Genomic DNA, 12,607 nt, shown 5'->3' on the forward strand with positions numbered 1-12,607 from the left:
ACAATCTTTATATAGGGAGCAATCTTCTCTAAAGGGTATAATGTAGACCTCTCCCTCTTTCTATAAGTTATTATGGAGGGGATGAATGGCAATTCACACACAAACACACACACAGAGAGAGAGAGACTCCTAAGGAAGGCACAGTTTTTCCAGAGAAAAGTGTTGGCCACTTTTAAGTTTTACTTTTGAGGTTGAAGAAGAAAAGAACAAGGGATTAAGGAAGAAAAAGAAATGAAAATCTGACATAGCTTTGTCATTTATTAATTTACAACAATTGCATTTCACTGCTTTACAAGCATGGAATAAGAAAAAAATAATAATGAAGATGAAACATCAACACCTCCCAAATATTTCCAACTGCCTGCCTACAATTCAAGTACCGGTATACCTATTTTTTGAACAACAAAAATAGTATAAATAATTATATTATCTCTGATACCCTGTTGGGCATGGGAAAAGTACAGAACCAGGGCAGTGCAAGAACTGGACTCTGAAATCGATTGAACAATGTGTGGAAAGAGGACTCAAAGTTGGAATTTTCAAAATAAAATAGGAAGGTTTCTGATAGCCTAATGCAAAATATACATTTCATATGCAGTTTTAGAAGGAACTGTTCCCTTTCAGAGGTGTTTAGCTTCCAAACCTAAAGTGTTTTTGTTTATCTCAGATAATATTTTATCTTGCGAGTTCATTAATTGATCACATCTCCACATACATGAGCCTCATTATGAAATTGCATGCCAGGGATTGACCTCAGCTAGGTCGAGTTCAGTGTATATGGGTGGAGTCCTTGGTGCTCTCTGAACTTAGCTGTTTTCTTGCAGATGCTTCCTTACCCAACTTCAGGGTACTGAAGATGTTACTTAGTTAGGTAATGAAACATTTGCAAGAAAATAACCACGCTCAGGGAGCACCAAGGGCTCCATAGTTCAACCCTCATCTACATATCAAAGGCCTGGAGACTAAAACATACAAAGAACGTCTGCGGGACTTGGGTTTGGCTAGTCTAAAGAAAAGAAGAAATAGGGGAGACATGATAGCAGTCTTCCAGTATTTGAAGGGCTGCCACAAGGCAGAAGGGGCCAGGTTGTTCACCAAAGCACAGGACGAGAAACAATGGTTGGAAGCTGATCAAAGAGAGAAGCAACCTGGAATTAAGGAGAAACTTCCTGACACTGAAGACAATTAACCAGTGGAACAGCTTGTCTCCAGAAATCGTGGGTGCTCCATGACTGGAGATTTTTAAAAAGAGGCTAGACAGTCACTTGTCTGAGATGGTATAGGTTCTCCTGCTTGAGCAGAGGTCTGGACTAGAAGACCTCCAAGGTCCCTTCCAGCTCTATCCTATCCTATCCTGTCCTGTCCTATCCTGTCCTGTCCTGTCCTGTCCTGTCCTGTCCTGTCCTGTCCTATCCTATCCTATCCTATCCTATCCTATCCTATCCTATCCTATTCTGTTCTGTTCTGTTCTATTCAAATATTCTCATCTAGTGTGGTTGAGGTTGAGCAATATGTGTAGATGTTGCTGAATTGAAGTGATCAGTATAATTCAACATTGATAGGCTAAACTACTTGGAAAATCACAGGTTTCTTACAGGTTTTTCACATGTGAAAACCAGCAGCATCTGTAACAACATGTTATAGTGTCAGCGCTGTTGTTCAAGATGCCAGTCATTTTGTCCCATTTTTTTCCCAGTTTCTTCATTTCCCTGTCAAGACAATCAATCCATCCACAACCATTGAATACGCTCAATCATAATAGGGCAGAGGTTTCGTTTACCTTAGAACTTACTTCTCCCCACCCCCCAATTTTTTCTCCCCTACTTGTATACATTTTGAAATTCTGAGTTTTCCAGCCCAAGTGTGCTGGTGCATTCTTGTTATGCATAAATGATGTCGTTTAACAACATCAGCATTAATGCTCATGGCTTAACATGGTAAGCAGAGAAAGAGGGGCTTCTGCCGTTACTTCAAAAACAAAAACATTTTAATCAAAAGACAGTTGGCAAGGGAGCCAAATATCTGACTTTCACACAAGACAATTGGGAGGCTATATATATATATATATATATATATATATATATATATATATATATATATATATATATATATATATATGGATCTTTGGTCATTCGGGTTTTTCCCCACGTAGAATTGAAGGTGTAAGAGCAACGTTTCGACGAAATCCCATCCGTCATCCCCAGGCTGGTGGCTTCAGCTTCCTTCTTCTGGGAGAAGCATGTGGTAGTGGCTGTTTGTTCCTCTTTTTTAAACTGCCGGAGGGGGTGTGTTCTGTGGGTGGAGGTGTGCTCTGATTGGGTGGGGGATTAGGTGTGTTCTGATTGGGTGGGGGTGTGTTTTGAGTGGATATATATATGTCAAATGCTTGTTAACTATTTTAGATTACCTTGCTAGGCCCCAAACATGGGACAAATCTTTATTTCCTGTGTCAGCCTAACCTGAAGGCCATCGACAGGCAGTAGTCACACTGGTGACAGCTCATATTTGTGTAAATTTGTGTGTGTATGTGTGTGTATATATATATATATATATATATATATATATATATATATATATATATATATATATATATATATATATATATATATATATATATGGCATTTTTTTTTTAACAATGAAAGTTTTATCAGTGGTCCGAAGCAATGTCTGCACTCATCTTTCATTTATGTGTTGTTCTCGACTTCTCTTCTAAAAGCAAAAGATAAGTTTAGGGGTGTTTATTTAACTAATAGGCAAACAGCACATGAGGTGATGGGTTGGGGGTGGGGGAAACATATCAACCTCCTTGTAAAGGATCAAAATTTGTGGGAATGAGAGCAAGTTGCATTTAATATTAGACTTCAAACTCTTTTCCTGTCTCAGGAAAGTTGCTTTTCCTCCTTGAACGAGGCTCCTCTTCAAGTAATCAAAAGATAACTTAGTGGAAAGCAATCTAAACACTGAAAGAAGAATAGCAGAGACTTTAAATAAGTCCATACAAATCAGCCAGGCAAATGGCTGGAGAGGCACGGTGGATGTGTATATATTATTAAATAGTTCTAAATGAGTTTCCTGTAATGTTTTGATAGATGGGGTTGACAGTGCTTTTACAGAATTAAAATCTCGCACCAAAACTCCTGGGCTGCATATGTATTAGGAATTCTAATTCTTTTATTTTATTTTATTTTATTTTATTATTTTATTTTATTTTATTTTATTTTATTTTATTTTATTTATTTTATTTTATTATTTATTTTATTTTATTTTATTTTATTTTATTTTATTTTATTATTTTATTTTATTTTATTATTTTATTTTATTCATTTTATTTATTTTATTTATTTTATTTTATTATTTTATTTTATTTTATTTTATTTATTATTTTATTTATTTTATTTTATTTTATTTTATTATTTTATTTTATTATTTTATTTTATTTTGGGAGAGTAAAGGAATTACATCTACAGGGCTCTATTACAGTGGTAGAGAGGCCTTCTAAATCAGAATCAGTTTGCTTCCTAATGCCCTAAGACGCTTCTTTAAAAACTTGGATATTGCATACGGGTATCAAGAAAGCTGAATCCTGGAATAAGCTGAGATTAGGAAAGGACATCAAGAGTAATGAAAATTTGCTCCAAATAAAGGAAAGAACAACAGAAACAGTTTCTCAGTGACCAATGCAAGGTGATAAAGATAACTTAAAAAGGGCAATCCTGGGATGTCTTGAATAGCAATAAAAATAGCACTTAGACTTATATACCGCTTCATAGTGCATCACAGCTCTCTCTTAAGCGGTTTACAGTGTCATCTTATTGCCCCTAAATAATCTGGCTCCTCTTTTCATTGACCTTGGATGGAGTCAACTTTGAGACAGGCAGGATCAAACTCCTGGCACTGGGCAGATCCTGCCAGGCTGTAATTCTGACCACAGCTCTATAAATGCTGTATCCCTGCTCCCGTGCAACTTTAAAATTTGAAAGGATTTGAATTCAAAGTAATCGCGGCCTACCTAGCTAAGAATAGCTCTTCTTAGACATAACCTGGTTTTTTTTAAAAAAAAAATTGGGTGACTTTCTTTTTGTAAGAAAGTGTAAATATAATGTACATATTTTGACTTCAGTAAAGCATCAGACATTCTGATTAGCAGAGGAGTTAAATAAGGGCTGAATTGCTTGCAAATCATACTTACAGAGTGCTCATTAATACTTATTCCATACAGAAAGGAGATGTCAAGCAGTCCAGAGTGGGCTTTACATTCTTAAAAAATCCATAACTGACGTGAATTAAGAGGTAGAGGAAGTGTTTATTAAGGGTTGGTTGGTTTTTGCTGATGAGAATAAGGAGTGAAATTGGGAATAGCCTAGAAGGCAGAAACAATTTCAGTATATTCTTAACAGGTTTTGGGGGCTTTGGCTTTGCCTTTGAGTCAATGTTGACTCCTGAAGAAGACCCTACAGCTTTCTTAGCACGATTTCAGAAGTGGTTTGCCATTAGCTGCTTCCTAGGGCTGAGATAAACTGACTGGCTCAAGATCACCCTACTGGCTTTGTGCCTAAAGGGGGACTACAACTCGTCATATTGCAGTTTCTAGCCAGCTCCTTCAACCACTACACCAAGCTAGTTCTTAGTATGGAACTGGTAAAAAATAACAGCCTAAAATTGAATAGAGACAATACAAAGTTCTTCACTTAAGAAAAAGAAATCAAATACACATAATTAACATTTTAAATACTTTGCTTGGTAATTGGATGCGTTGAAGAGATCTTGGAATAGAAATTAATCACAAACTGAATATCAGTTGCTAAGTAGAAAGTGGCTTCTAAAAAGGCAAATGAAATGTCAGAGTGCCTAATAGGAAAACAGCTTCCAAATTAGCATGAATAATATTTCCATGGTATGCTGCAGTGGTCAGGATAACCGGTCTTCAATTTAGTTCTGGAAGCCACACTTTTAAGAAAGATTCAGAGAAACAAGAAAGAGGAGTAAAGAAGGGTTATAAGGAATAATCAGGGAAGACCTAGGAAGAGAGATTGAGGAATTTGATATGTTTCGCTTTGAGAAAAGATTGAATAGAGGCAAGATGGCACTTTTTAAATAGCTGAAAGAATTCCATACAGAAGGTCAGGGCCTCTTCACAGCTGTCTCACATTACAGGACACATATTAATGGACATAAGTTACCAGAGGATAAATTCCAGTTGAATGGTAGCAGAAATATTATTTGAACCAATTATCAGATAAGAGATTGAACTCTCTTTTTTTTGCCTAGGTGCACTCAAGCAGAAGCTGGACAGCCAATTGTCTGGTCTAAGGAAGTGGAGTCAATGGTTTAAATAGTTCTTTTCCAGCTCTGAGACTTTATGATATTCTCCAACTTCTGTCCCAGTTCGTGGAAATGCACTGCCGATGTTAGCAGAGCATAAACCAGTATTCAATTACTTCTGTTTCTTCATAATAGAACTATAGTGCATGGTACAGAGTATGACTTCTGAATTCAGAATTTGAATTAAGGTAATGTTCAGTATGATCCCAAGGTCTGCCAGTTCTTAAGTACAACTTTATTTATTTTTTCAGAAAACACTTTTACACTAGAATGAACCAATAGTATAAATGCCACACTCTGAAATGCAAATCATATTTTCTAGTTAAAAGCTTCCATTAAACTCCAGTTGGATTTATTGGTGATAAACTTAAAAGAGGGGAGAAAGCTTTATTTGAGTCTGTTCATACAGTACAATTCCTGTAACCATTTTCTAGGTTTTCACGATATATTGAAAAACGCATTATCCAGCTAAAACTAGATTCAAAACAGTAAATTATGTACTACAATCAAAATTAGTACTAAGTTACCATGTTGTACAAATGAGGCCTTAGGAACGCAGAACATGCGGAAAGTCTACAAAATTCAGTCTGATTTTGAATTTTTATCTCATAGTTTAGGACTAAATTTCTTCTTGCGCATGTATTCAAATGCCCTGTATTATTAGTTCAGTCAGAAGCAACAAATCAAGTTACATTTTATCTAAACCAATAACCATATTTAGAAAGTAGATTCAGAGATTATTGAAATCACCACTGAATCACTAGAATGAATCGTTGTGCACAAAGGATATGGCGTGAATTCAGCAACTGTTTTCATACCAAAGGCCCTTAATTGGTATATGAAATGTAGTGTCACTTTTAGTTTTCTTTCTTCAGAACCATATAGTTCTCTCTGAAATGTTTAGCTAGAAAATTACTATTCCCTTACCTTTTCTTCTTCACATTTCTAAATGCCAGCTCATGCTCATGTCTCACCTCAGATCTTTGTTTGATCAGAACTTATCGGCAACAACCTGAAAAATAGGACACAGAGGGACAACTATGGTCAATTTAGCTCATTACTGAATTAAAGTATTATTACAGAATCTTGATCTTCTCCAGACACAGACCCTGGGAATATTCCAAGGCCTGGAGAAATATTTAAGGCAAAGAATAACAAAGCCACAATGTGCAGTGGATTCTTAGAACAGGATTCACATCACATGCTTAACTGGTTACTTAATTAACGTGTTTTGGGGGTTCACAATACACTGAATCATAAAGCAACCAGATTGCCTGGGATCTGCACAATATCCACAAGTTTGGTACATTGTGTACATGTGTTTAGTAGGTCTTTAACTGACCTGATTAAATTTATTGTGCAAATTCAGCCAGGGTGTCTGAATTTGACACAACATAGATAAAATTCAAAGAAGGGCTAAATTAATGGACCATTATATTCTTTGGTTAGTTCTGTAATGCTTTAAGTTGCTAGAGATTGTGACAGAGTCTTGTACTGAGTATGAACTAATAAAACAAAAATTGGTGGAATTTGGTCTGTGAGGATTAAAAAAGAAAAATCTTGTTTCAGAACCTTGGACAGTTCCAGCTAACTAATTTGACATGAGAAGGACTACAGGTGTGTCCTTTAATTTATTTGTAATTCCAATAATATTCATGCTAGAATTGCAGCTAGATTATGCCTTTGATCCACAAAATAAAGTCTATATATCCAAATGCACAGTTGGAGAAATGAAAAACCTCTGCCCTACAGATGTGGTTAAATCAACTTCCAACAGCCTCAGCCAGTACAATCAATTTTGAGGGAGTCTGAAAGATTTATCTGGAACATTCCAAGTGGCTCACCCTGTCTCTATTTTTCTGACTCACTTATTTGAACTTGGCACTCTAGTAGAAAATAAAGTCAATTCTATGTACCTAAAGTCTATACACCTCATATCCAAGGAATCCATTGATAGAAAAGAAGAAACTCCTTGAACCAGACTAGGAGATATTGTTTTTGAACTAATAGTAAATATTTGTAGCTCAGGTTTTAGATTTTGACAGATTTTGGAGAGCAAATCACTGCCAATATATATTGTTTTTTCCTTTTCTTATATTAAATAACATTTGGCGGAAATAAGGATTGATGGCAAATAATTACTTTGATAAAAATAACAACTATTACTACTACTTGTGGAATTTATTGCTTCAGAAATGGTGATAACTAACTAGCTAACTGGTATTTAGAAAAGTTGACATTGACTTTAAGAATTATTTTTCTTCATGGAGGTCAAGCCCACTTGCCTTTCTATAAGCAATGTGGAGACAGAATAGGCAGAAGACATTTCCAATAATCTCAGCAAGCAGTAAGGCAACCTAAAACTAGATTTTATTGGTTTTCTTGATTTTCAAGGGACTAAAGGAACATTTTGCTCAGAGTTCTTTCAACTGTCATTTATTTTTCTATGCCACTAAATCACTGGTTTGTGGATAAACATAGCAGTAAAATTATGAATAACTATAATCCCAGTAAGTAAATGAATAGGGTTTTTTGTGTTCTATATTTTTAAATTTTTAAGGTCATAATTTCAACCAGACATTTTATTAAAGTACAACATACCTTATCATATACAGTCCATTGGGTTGAATGCAATTTGAATAATATTACGCATAGACATTGAAAACTCTTGGATTAAGTATATATTCAGCCCATTTTGGGGAATGTAAGAATCGGAAATTTAAAAATAAACTATAGATTAGTCTTTTCCTTTATCCTCATAAAGGCAGAAGAGAGTTTTAGTTTGTTAGGATAAAAGATCTACCTGACATAGATGTCTACAAATGGAGCAGATAAGTCCTGATTTTGTCTAATAATGCAGTATTTATAAAGCTGGGCTAAAAACTGTCTTGCAGCTTCTGAAAAATATGTATGTCCAATGAAGGAGGTTTTGAAGTTTGTAAACCTTTTTAGGGCACTTGATTTGTTTAGATAAGTGGTTAGGTTTGGCAAAAGTTGCTTCTGCTCTGCACCTTTTCATTAGTCTGATATTTATCTGGATGCTAACCCTTATCTACCTGAAGAAACCCAACAGACAACATTCTCTCCAGGTAGATTTAATGGGAGTGTGAAAAACCAAGGTGTCTGTAGACCAGCAGATGGACAGTTGTACAATGAAAGGTAGGATATTCACATGTAACTCTTGGCCACCTTGTAAATAAATACCACATCATCAATCACCCACAAGAATGTGACCAAAATTCTCTTTTCTATCGAAAGAAGTTTCAGAAAACACTTTATCATAAAATAGAAACATAATCTTCTAGCATGACACTAGTATTTATGCTTGCAAGTGCCATAGTCTTATGTACATTTGCTTGGCTGTATTATAAGAAAGAGCAGCAACTGCAGAAACAGGAGGCATCGTCTCAAGAAAAGGGTGAAGAATGTGTGGTTAAAAACATGGACATCAATGAACCACAAAGCCTTTTAGCAGTCATTTGTCTGCAATGGATGCTGAGCCAACAAATATTAGCATGTCAGACTTTTCTCCTCTTAAAATCCATTGGCTTCAGGCAATTATCTCTCCCCCACCTTCACACAGAGTTCAGCTTCTGAAGAACATCCACGCTTTCTTAACCCAAAAATCCACACTTTCTTAACCCAAAAGCAAAAACAAAGGGCAAGTGAAAGCTCTGCTGAAGGCATGCTCAAGTTTGACTTTCTTCATCTAGAAACAATATGGATGAGATCAACGTTGGGTCTCTGCAAAGTATATTTTTTTAAGATAATAGTTTTTCAAAGTGAGTCTAAAGATGATGGATGGATGGATGGAGAAGTGGGGGGGGAGGTGATAAAAAAAGTGCCAGCAGAGTTTGAAATACTGTGACAAATAATTGCAGAAATGGATCTGATCAATTGTTTCTTAGAGGGCATCAAGGGTACAGAAGTAGAACCGATTTCTTGAAATAGCAGGAAATGGGCTCCATCATTGGAAGGAGAAATCCAACCTTGAATGAAGTTCTTTGGAACTTTCCTGGGTTTGGCCAGTATGAAACCAGAATTTCATCCCTGGTAGAAAACAAAAAAAAATGGAAAGGATCCAGAGGTACTTGGTGGGTAAAACCTGGTTTATATGAAATCATAGAATTCATTTTCCTAAGTTCAAAGTATTTTCTTCACACAGACAAGAGGGTATACTTGCTTGGAATGATATAATTTCCATGCCACTGGTTCCAGCGGGAAGGAAATCATCAAATAAATTTAAAAGCAAGAAAGGAGAGATGTAAAATCATCATCATCATTATCATCATCATCATCCAAAATACTGTATTGTTTCTGTCTTCCTTCCTTACTGAATGCTCAGCTCCATCATGGCTTTGTTTGTTTTTCCATCTTTGAATCTTCCGATTTGACGGGACTGATCTGTCTAATTTTAAAGGGGACATTTGGGAAAGATTTATTTTTAAGTTAGATAAATGATATTCACATAGGGCATAATTGGGATTCATTGCTCAATAATAAAGTATTAGAGACATTGACTTATGTGACTTAAAAAAAAAAGCAGACAGTTTCATAGAGGCTCCACTAGCAACTGCAATCAATCCAGATACTTCAAAATTATATTTATGTGTGCCTAATACTAATAATTCATTTAGAAATAGGTTCATTAGCTTCATTTTACCCTTTGTTACTCTTTTCTCCCCATGCTTTTCTTCTGCTCTTTCTCCTCTATCACATTATATTAGACATGGGAAGACTGCAAAATGGCTGTATACATCGATCAGGGATGTTAAGCCCAATCGCATCGCGGGTCGTATTGTGACATATCAGGAGTGAGAGTGGGTGTGGCCTATGCAGAGTGGGTGTGGCCTATGCGGGCCACATCCTGGCCGCAGGCCGCATGTTTGCACTCTGCCTATTGCCTATTGTGGGTCAGGATTGTAGAAGTCACAATTCAACTGGATGTGAAGATCCATAGGTTATTTATTTTATTTATTTAATTAGTTTTCTATACCGCCCTATTCCCGAAGGACAGGGCAATATTTAAAAGACAATATAAAATTAATATAAAAATAGAATTAAAAAGAATTAAATTAATAATAGCCCAACAATAAAACAATGTTAAAAACGTTATGTACCCGGGCTACAGATAGTAAAAGTTCTTAGGTGAAGTATTTGTCCTTTGTGCTTATTTTTCGCATATGAGGCATAAAATACCAAAGCCACCTTGGTTGCCCATTAATTAATATTTTTTAAAAGCTGGACTAGACAATATGAACCGATATCTAGCCAAAATGGATAGCTAGCTCCATTTAGATGTTTTGCATTGGAATGCTAGAAGAATTAGATTTTAGCAAAGAAGACTCCTTGCTTGCGAACTGTTGCCTGAGTATCTCTGCCCTGTTGTTCCCTGCCAGCAATGCTTTATGCTGGATTGTTTATTTCCAGCTTTAACAATGTGCTTTTTTAAAATATTTTTTATGGGTTGTATTGCATTTCTTGGTAAAGCACTTTAATCCATTTTAATGCCCCCATCCTTCTCCTCAATGGCAATGCCGTGGTTAGTCTAATGCATCCCACTCACCTCAGGGTTACTAATGAGGTCACACAGCATACAATATCCAAACTGAATAATTCACTAATCAGATGCTGCCGACTCCAGTGGTAAAATTTATTTCTGACACCTAAACAGCAAATGGGTTTGTGGAAGCATATGCAAACATTCACGGGCACTTTCCCTCTCAAATAGAGATCATTTGTGCAGAATTGATAGAACTCCATTTGGTTTAACAAAACTATTCTATCATCTTTACCCAAGCAAAGCTTTAGGCCAGGAATGTATTAAAAGGATTGGGAAAGAAGCTAGAATCCTACATAACAGTGGCTCCTTCAGCTGATTGACCCGTTTTATCAGACTCCACACATCTGTCCTCCTCCTCCTCCTCTTGCAGATCCTTGGATGGTTTTGGAAGAGTAGATTTGAGCTAGAGGCCTGAGGTCTAGTCTGCCTCTGACACTACTGATATTTCTGCATTGGCTTATTTAGACTAATTGTAAGGACAGCCACATATCTGTGACTCAAGTGTAGTGATGAAAATGGATATACATCTGCTTTTCTTTCATCCAAGGATAAACGTGATTTTGGTTGAGGGCAGACTCAATTTTTCAGTAGTATGCTATAGCCACAGTCTAAGACATAGGTAGATCCCAGGCAAAAATGAAAGATACATTCATATATTTTATATATATTCATATATTTTCTTCTGTCGCATTAAAAGGTATACTCAAACGTCACACTGTATGTTACAACTTTTCTGAGCGCTCTCGGAGTATCTCTAAGACATCTGGTAGTCACACCCAGCTCAGGAACATCATGTTGAGCTCCATCAACATTTTTCACTTAAAAATATACTTATTGTCTAGCCCATCACATTCCATCCAGCTTGGAGAATGGCAGAAGTCCTGCCCTTCTCTTAAATAACTATGGCAAGGGCATTACTGGACCTGATGTTAAAAGTCACTGCTCAAGCTTTCTCAAATCCTTTTGCTTCTGGTGAGAATCTGCTTGCCTAAACCCATTAATTCAGGGAAGCTTTGGTCCATTCATTTATTCATTCAATATACGTCTACCAACTCACCAAGCCATAGAATGCAATCCCTTTCCCCAGATTTTGCATTGAACAATGAATGAAAACTTGCAAATGAAATATTGCAATGATTATACCAAGGGGATAACCATGGTCAGTCCCAAGCACACGGAAAGGAATGTTGAGCTGAATTATAAGGAGGGGAAAAACATGTTTTGGTTTAGATCAGGGGTCCCCAACCCCCAGGCCACTGGGCTGTGGCCTATTTGGAACCAGGCCACATGAAAGGCTGGACCGCTGCTCATGTGGCCTGCTTTTCCTGCCCCTCAGCTGGGCTGCCAAGCTGCAAAGATTTAGATGGTCCCATCAACTGTTGCCTAACTAGAAAAGAGCATACTAAATTAAAATTGCCACACCTCTGAGATTTTTAATAGCTGCTTTCCTGATCCTAAAAGGCATTTCTTATGTAAACTCTTCTCCTCTCAACCTTCCACTTACTGGCGCTGCTTTGTTTTCCTTTATTAGCCTCCATTCATACCTCTTTCTTTCGTCTTTCCATTCTAAGGCATTGTCAGAATACTTTAATGAGCACCCCAGAGGAAAGGGGAACAGTACACAGATCTAATTAATTAGCAATGTTACCATCACTCCAAAGCCCTTCTGTGGCATTCCTAATAATAACAACAGCAATAACAACTCATGTCTTTGGTGGGGTG

Source organism: Vipera ursinii, assembly GCF_947247035.1.
Source record: "Vipera ursinii genome assembly, chromosome: 11".
Classification (NCBI taxonomy): domain Eukaryota; kingdom Metazoa; phylum Chordata; class Lepidosauria; order Squamata; family Viperidae; genus Vipera; species Vipera ursinii.